This window comes from Mirounga angustirostris, unplaced genomic scaffold (assembly GCF_029215605.1).
Source record: "Mirounga angustirostris isolate CCGP_5_RB_7025 unplaced genomic scaffold, mMirAng1.0.hap1 SCAF_4, whole genome shotgun sequence".
In the NCBI taxonomy this organism is placed as follows: domain Eukaryota; kingdom Metazoa; phylum Chordata; class Mammalia; order Carnivora; family Phocidae; genus Mirounga; species Mirounga angustirostris.
The window spans coordinates 190,060,724-190,068,873 of record NW_026991712.1 but is presented as its reverse complement, the minus strand read 5'-3'; positions in this window follow the sequence as shown (position 1 = coordinate 190,068,873).

Sequence of the window (8,150 nt, the reverse complement as noted above, 5' to 3'; positions counted from 1 at the left end):
TGTTTTATAATTGTTTGTATTTCTTTGGTGTTGGTTGTGATCTCTCCTCTTTCATTCATGATTTTGTTGATTTGGGTCATTTCTCTTCTCTTTTTGATAAGTCTTGCCAGGGGTTTATCAATCTTGTTAATTCTTTCAAAGAACCAGCTCCTAGTTTCGTTGATCTGTTCTACTGTTCTTTTGGTTTCTATTTCATTGATTTCTGCTCTGATCTTTGTTATTTCTCTTCTCCTGCTGGGTTTAGGCTTTATTTGCTGTTCTTTCTCCAGCTCCTTTAGGTGTAGGGTTAGGTTGTGTACTTGAGACCTTTCTTGTTTCTTGAGAAAGGCTTGTATTGCTATATACTTTCCTCTTAGGACTGCCTTTGCTGCATCCCAAAGATTTTGAAGAGTTGTGTTTTCATTTTCATTGGTTTCCATGTTTTTTTTTAATTCTTCTTTAATTTCCTGGTTGACCCATTCATTCTTCAGTAGGATGCTCTTTAGCCTCCATGTATTTGAGTTCTTTCTGACTTTCCTCTTGTGATTGAGTTCTAGTTTCAAAGCATTGTGATCTGAAAATAGGCAGGGAATGATCCCAATCTTTTGGTACCGGTTGAGACCTGATTTATGACCTAGGATGTGATTTATTCTGGAGAATGTTCCATGGGCACTAGAGAAGAATGTGTATTCCGTTGCTTTGGGGTGGAATGTTCTGAATATGTCTGTGAAGTCCATTTGGTCCAGTGTGTCATTTAAAGTCTTTATTTCCTTGTTGATCTTTTGCTTAGACGATCTGTCCATTTCAGTGAGGGGGATGTTAAAGTCCCCCACTATTATTGTATTGTTGTCGATGTGTTTCTTTGCTTTTGTTATTAATTGCCTTATATAATTGGCTGCTCCCATGTTAGGGGCATAGATATTTACAATTGTTAAATCTTCTTGTTGGATAGATCCTTTAAGTATGATATAGTGTCCTTCCTCATCTCTTATTACATATGAGGAATTCTTAATCGCAGGAAACAAACTGAGTGTTGTTGGAGTGGGGGGTGGGGTGGGAGGGATGGGGTGACTGGGTGATGGACACTGGGGAGGGTGTGTGCTCTGGTAAGCGCTGTGAATTGTGCAAGACTGTTGAATCTCAGATCTGTACCTCTGAAACAAATAATGCAATATATGTTAAGAAAAAAAAAAGAAGAAGAAGAAGAAGAAGGTAGCGGGAGGGGAAGAATGAAGCGGGGGAAATCGGGAGGGGTAGACAAACCATGAGAGATGATGGACTCTGAAAAACAAACTGAGGGTTCTAGAGGGGAGGGGGGTGGGAGGATGGGTTAGCCTGGTGGTGGGTATTGAGGAGGGCACATTCTGCATGGAGCACTGGGTGTTGTGCACAAACAATGAATCATGGAATACTTCATCTAAAACTAATGATGTAATGTATGGGGATTAACATAAGAATAAAATTAAAAAAAAAAAAAAAGAAATGTAGGGCGCCTGGGTGGCTCAGATGGTTAAGCGTCTGCCTTCGGCTCAGATCATGATCCCAGGGTCCTGGGATCGAGTCCCACATCGGGCTCCCTGCTCAGCGGGGAGCCTGCTTCTTCCTCTGCCTCTCTCTCTCTCTTCATATATATGAATAAATAAAATCTTTAAAAAAAAAAAAAAAGAAATGTAAAAAAAAAAATAAAAATCTGTACATCATAAGATACTATCTGGAAAGTGAAAAGAAAGCCCCCAGAATGGAAGAAAATATTTGTACATTATTTATCTAGTAAGAGTCTGTTGCCCAGAATATGTAAAGAGCTTTTACAACTCCTCAGCAAAAAGACAACCCATTTTTTAAAATAGACAAAGGACTTGGATAGACCTTCCTCCAAAGAAATCATACAAATGGTGAATAGTACATGAATAGATGTTAAGCATCCTTAGTCTTTATGGAAATGAAGATTTAAACCAGTTAGATGTCCTTTTACACACGATAGAATCACTATAATCAAGAAAACTAAAATAACAGATTTTGGAAAGGATGTTGAGAAACTGAAACCCTTACACCTTGCTTGTGAAAAATGGTGAGTCTACGTATAAAATATTTTGGCATTTACTCAAATAGATCAAAGTAGAATTACCATATGGTTCAACAATTACATTCCTAGAGGTATACCCCCAAAATTGAAAACACTGATACAAACAAAAATGTACAGAAATATTCGTAGCAGCAGTGTTCACAATAGGCAAAAACCAGAAACTATGCAAATGTCCATCAATGGGGAAAGGATAAACAAAATGAGGTAGATCCATAACTGGCAATCTTGTTCTGCCCTATGAAGGAATGAAGTAAAATGGTTCATTTGTAGAAAAAAATAGGGTGGCTCCTCAAAATATTGAACGCAGAATTCCACTGCAGCATATATGCCCCCCAAAACTGAAAGTACAAGTACCCTTATTCAGAGCAGCAATTTTCACAACAGCCAAAAGGTGGAAGCAACCCAAGTGTCCACTGACGGATGAATGGATAAACAAAATGTGGCATATACAGTGGAACTCGATTCAGCCTTAAAAACAAAGGGAGTTCTGACACAGGCTACAACATGGATTGACCCTGGAAGTCGTTTCGCTGAGTGAAATCAGCCAGTCACAGGAGGACAGATACTGTGTGATCCCACTTATAGGAAGTATCCTAAGACACGAAGTAGAATGTGGCTGCAGGGGCCGAGGGGGAAGGGCAATGGGGAGCTGGTGTCTCATGCATTGAGTCCCCCTCGGGGAGAAGGAAAGAGTGCTGGAGAATGAAGGACAACCGCGGGAACTCGGCTGAGGCCAGAGAACTGTGCACCTGAAATGTTGTAAGTGGTCAATACTATTATGTTTAGTCGCAGTGAAAAGATGAATGAGGGACTGAGGCAGGTCACAGCGTGGGTGGACACTGAAAACAGCCACAGTGACAGAAGCCAGACAGAAAAGTCCAGATTGCAACCATCTTGCTCTTTACATCCGCCAAGGTTACCCGCATAAGGCAAAGTGTCGGGAGCAGTTCCAGAAGAAGAAAACCGGACGCGAGTGGAAAAGGACGCTTCAGACAGTGGGGCAGGTGGTGACAGTGGAAGTGGGCCTGCGGGCTGGGTTACAGTGTGGAAACCGGATGATCTCCGCACTTAGGGTCATGTGCCGGTTCCGCGGGACAGCGTCCCTGTTCGGGGTCCAACGCACCCAAGCGCCCCGTGTGAGGTGATAAATGTGCTGAGCCAACGACAGCTGGGGGTCTGAGTGCGGAGACCGAGCGTTTGTGCTGCTGGGACAGGCTCGCCGCAGTCGGTGACTCTTCCGAACACCCACGTCAGCACCTCCCAGAGAAGCAGAGACGCCAACCTCCGTGACGGAGCCGGAGCCCTACCCAGATCCTGACCGCGTGGACGCGGGAAGGAGCCCGCAGGGCCGAGGCCCGGGGAGCACGAGCACCGCGGCGGGTGTCCCCTCCCTGCCTGCAGACTGTCTGTGCAGCCCCAGGAACCGAATCCGAGTGGCCCATAAACACAGACCCCGGGACCTCGGAGCGGATCCAAGCTCAGGAAGGGGAGACCCGCCAGCCCCGCGCCCGGCCCCGCGCGGGACCCCACGTCAGCGCACACAAAGATCCGCATCTACACAGCGCGCCCTTCCCCAGCGGGGTCCCGGGAGCTCGCACCCCCGCCCCCGCAGTCCCCGCTCAGGCGGCTTCTCCTCACCTTCTACTCCCGGGGGGTCCTGACACGGCCGGACTCCTGTCAGCGTGGACGCGGCCCCACGTCCTCCCGAAGTCCCCACAGCGGGTCCTGAGGAGGCCCGGCTGGCGTCAGCGTGGACGCGGCCCCACGTCCTCCCGGAGTCTCCACAGCGGGTCCTGAGGAGACCCGGCTGCCGTCAGCGTGGACGCGGCCCCACGTCCTCCCGGAGTCTCCACAGCGGGTCCGGAGGAGACCCGGCTGCCGTCAGCGTGGACGCAGCCCACGTCCTCCCGGAGTCTCCACAGCGGGTCCGGAGGAGACCCGGCTGCCGTCAGCGTGGACGCGGACCCACGTCCTCCAGAAGTCTCCACAGCGGGTCCGGAGGAGGTCCGGCTCCTGACTGTGGATGAGGCCCAACGTCCTCCCGAAGCCCCCACAGCAGGTCCTGAGGAGACCCGGCTCCGGTCAGCGTGGACGCGGACCCACGTCCTCCCGAAGCCTGGGCGTCAGCACAGTGGGTTCTGAGGCTTTGGAACGCCGGTCAGCGCACTGAGGAGAAGGGCTGAGCGCGCATGCCCCGCAGGGGTCTCGGAGCGGGACTCGGGCGCCCCCTGCAGGAGGTGGGGGCAGTGCAGGATGCGGTGCACTCAGTTCAGTGGAGGCACCTATCCTGGGGTCCAGCTGAATCCATTATATTTTGGAAATTCGAACTGAAATGGAGTCCAATTATCCCCGACTTCTCCAGAAATAGAAACAATTAATTAGAAACCATACGGAATTAAGTGAAATGCAGACACAGGCTTTACAACTTACACCAAAATTCATTCAAAATTGTAGATAAATTTAAAATGTAAAACTATCAAAATAAAGGGGACGCCTGGGTGGCTCAGTCTTTAAGCGTCTGCCTTCGGCTCAGGTCGTGATCCCAGGGTCCTGGGATCCAGCCCCGCTTCGGGGTCCTTGCTCAGCAGGGAGCCTGCTTCTCCCCTGCCTGCTGTTCCCCCTGCTTGTGCTTGCTCTCTCTCTTTCTCTCTCCCTCTGTCAAATAAATAAATAAAATCTTTTAAAAAACAGAAAGAAAACAAAAGAAAATCCACATGGGCTTGGGTTCGGTGATGAGCTTTAACACACAACACCAAAAGCCAATCCACAAAAGAAAATAATTGATAACATGAACTTCCTAAAATTAAAACTTTTGCGGGTGCCTGGGTGGCTCCGTTGTTGAGCGTCTGCCTTCGGCTCAGGTCATGATCCCGGGGTCCTGGGATCGAGCCCCGCGTCGGTCCCTGCCCCGTGGGGTGCCTGCTTCTCCCTCTCCCACTCCCCCTCCTTGTGTTCCCCCTCTCTCTCTGTCAAATAAATAAAGAAAATCTTAAAAAAAAAAAAAAAACTTTTGCTCTGTGAAAGACCTTGCTCAGAAAACTAAAAGACAAGCCACAAACTGGGAAGAAATATTTGCAAAGCACAAATCTGGTAAAAGATTTGTATTAAAAAAATACAAAAGACTATCAGAACTCAACGATAAGGAAACAGACATCCTAATTGATAATGGGTAAGGATCTGAATAGATGCCTGGACAAAGAAGATATACAGATACAAAATAAGCATACAAAAATATGTTTGACATCATCATTAGGAAAGTACAAATTTAAACAATAGTGAGACAGCACTGCACACCTATCACAAATACTAAACTCCAAAAACAAGAATACCAATTGCTGGAAGGTGAGGAATGGCAGCAACTGTCCCTTCAGAAGACATTGTGGCCATTTTTTCCAAACCTACGTTAAGTCTCATGTTAAGATCCAACTATTGCACTTTTAGTATTTAGACAACTGCTTTGAAAAACTATTTCCAAACAAAAACTCACATGCAGTTATGCACAGTAGCTCTATTCATAATGGTTACAAACTTAAAGAAACCAGGATGTCCTTCCATAAATGAATCCATAAGCAAACTGAGTGCATCCATGTGAAGGAAGCAGAATATGCCATGCAAAATATGCCCCCTTGGCACAAGGGTTATTTGGGCTGATTAATTTTAAGAAACAGCAGACATGGGAGAATCTCTGAAAACTGGGTAAAAGTTGCCATTTGGCGAGTGAAATGTATGCTTATAAAGGAATGCCCCATTTGTAAGCCTGTCTCCCTCTGTATAGGAACAGAATTACTAAAACTCAAGAAACTCTTACCAAAAGAGAAGGCACAGACTTAAATCTGGGTAACAACCATACCCTCGTTTACTGTGCTCATCTGATGACATCCCTTAACTGGCCTTCCCACCACCCAAAATCTTTTGGTCTTTAGCTGAAGATGGCATTTAGGGTGAGGGCTGGGCCACTTCAAGGAATTATTCCGTTTTCCTGGGTATCTCCCATGAGTAAAGGACGTATGCATGCTATTAAACTTTGACTTGTTTTTTTCCTGTTAATCTATTCAGCAATAAGAAGAAATGAACCATCACCCCATACAATGACATGGATGAACTTTACATGTATTTTTCTAAGTGAAAGAATCCAATCTGAAAAGCTTACACACTGAGTGACCCCATTTGTAGGAGATTCTGGAAAAGGCAAAACTAGAGATGATAAAAGGATCAGGGGGTGAATTCCATGATATTTTAATGATTTATACCTGCCACTATGCATTTGTGAAAACCCAAACCTTTTGGGGCACCTGGCTAGCTCAGTCGGTAGAGCATGCAACTCTTGATCCTGGGGTTGTGAGTTCAAGCCCCGTGTTGGGTGTGAAGATTACTTAAAAATAAAATCTTTAAAAAACACAAACATTTTTACACCCCAAAAAGTAAATCATAATCTGCTGAAATTAAGTTGTTTAGGATGTGGGAGTGTCACAGGATGGTGTAGGGGCCAAGGGCAGGCTGCCCCAAATCTGCCACTTTGACATATAGATCATTTTAAATAAAAGTTACTTAAGAGACAAGCTAGGCAATGAGGACACTTAGACCCTCCTCTGTCCCCCTGGAAGCAGGAAATCTATCTCCCATGTGAAGATGTCCCTGTTCCAGGAGGTAAAGAGATTTCGACGTCACCAGAGATGGGAGATTTGGAGCCAATAAGGCTGTATAAACAACCCTTGTTACTTTTTACTAATTTACTACCCCAGCCAAAATTCTGTTCAGAATTGCTTACTAATTGAAGCTCCCAAGGTTAAGTTTCCCTTGTCCTGTGATTTCATCACAGGTGTATTTTCTCTTTGTCCAAAAAGTACAAAACCTGGCTTCCTTGGTCATTTCTTTACACCTCAGTTTCATTTTTGGGTCTCCATGTGCACATCATTACACTTTGGTTTTTTTTCTCCTATTAATCTGTCTCATGTCGATTTCATTCTTAGTCCTGTGGTAAGAACCTTGGACCAAGGAAAATTTCTTCCTCCCCTTCAGTGGAATACAGAACATTAGTCCCGTGGTAAGAACCTCGGACCAAGGAAAATTTCTTCCTGCCCTTCAATGGAATACAGAACATTAGTCCCGTGATAAGAACCTTGGACCAAGGAAAATTTCTTCCTCCCCTTCAATGGAATACAGAATGTGACACATAATCTAACTGTATTAGAAACATATGGGGGGAAAAACCCTCACTGTAGGTTGTATGACAAAAGGTGCTGACCTAAGTCACTTTGGAAATGAACGGAATCTGTAGATTAAAGAAAAAATGTAGTGTATGTACACAGTGGACTCTATTTGATAAAGTTCTCTGCCATCAGAGTGGTACCTAACAGTTCTGAAAACACCACATCTGTAATTTGGAACAGAGCAATGAATTAAATAAAGGGCCGGTGGTGAGAGCCAGGTTTGTCACTGTTAGAGTAGGAAGTTACAGATCAGCAAAGGGAGAAGATCACAATCTCCATGTGGTGACGGACCAGGTTGGAGACAGCAGTATAAACTTGTTTTTAGCTTCATATGGACACAGTTCCATACAGAAATCCTTATAATTAGGTGTGTTTACATAGGTGGGAATACAGGCATATATTGCCTTGCATTGTCCGCTGAGCACATTCAGGTCCCACAGGCGAGACTTTAATACCATTCTCTAATAAAAGGAACCAGGGCTCTTTGAAGAAATTGCTTATACTAGGACTAAGTAAATATAGGAGCCAGGATAATCTTGAAGTATCAGAAAGTAAGGAAGTACCAAGAAAAACCCCACAAAGATAGAATTATATCAAAGAGAAAGTGGAGCCAATGCAAACCTCAGGGTCATGAGATTGAGCCCCACGGTGGGCAGCACGCTCAGTGCAGTCTGCTTGAGATTCTGTCTCTGCTTCTTCCTCTGCACCTCCCCCCTCTCGTGCTCTCTCTCTCTCTCAAAATAAATAAATACATCTTTAAAAACCTTTCCTTCCCTGTAGCTCAAAGGAACTCCTTTGTATTTTCTAGATGGGATGCTGCCTGATTCATTAATTGTTCAATGAAACCAAAGGGATTGAGATCTTTTAAATTACTTGGT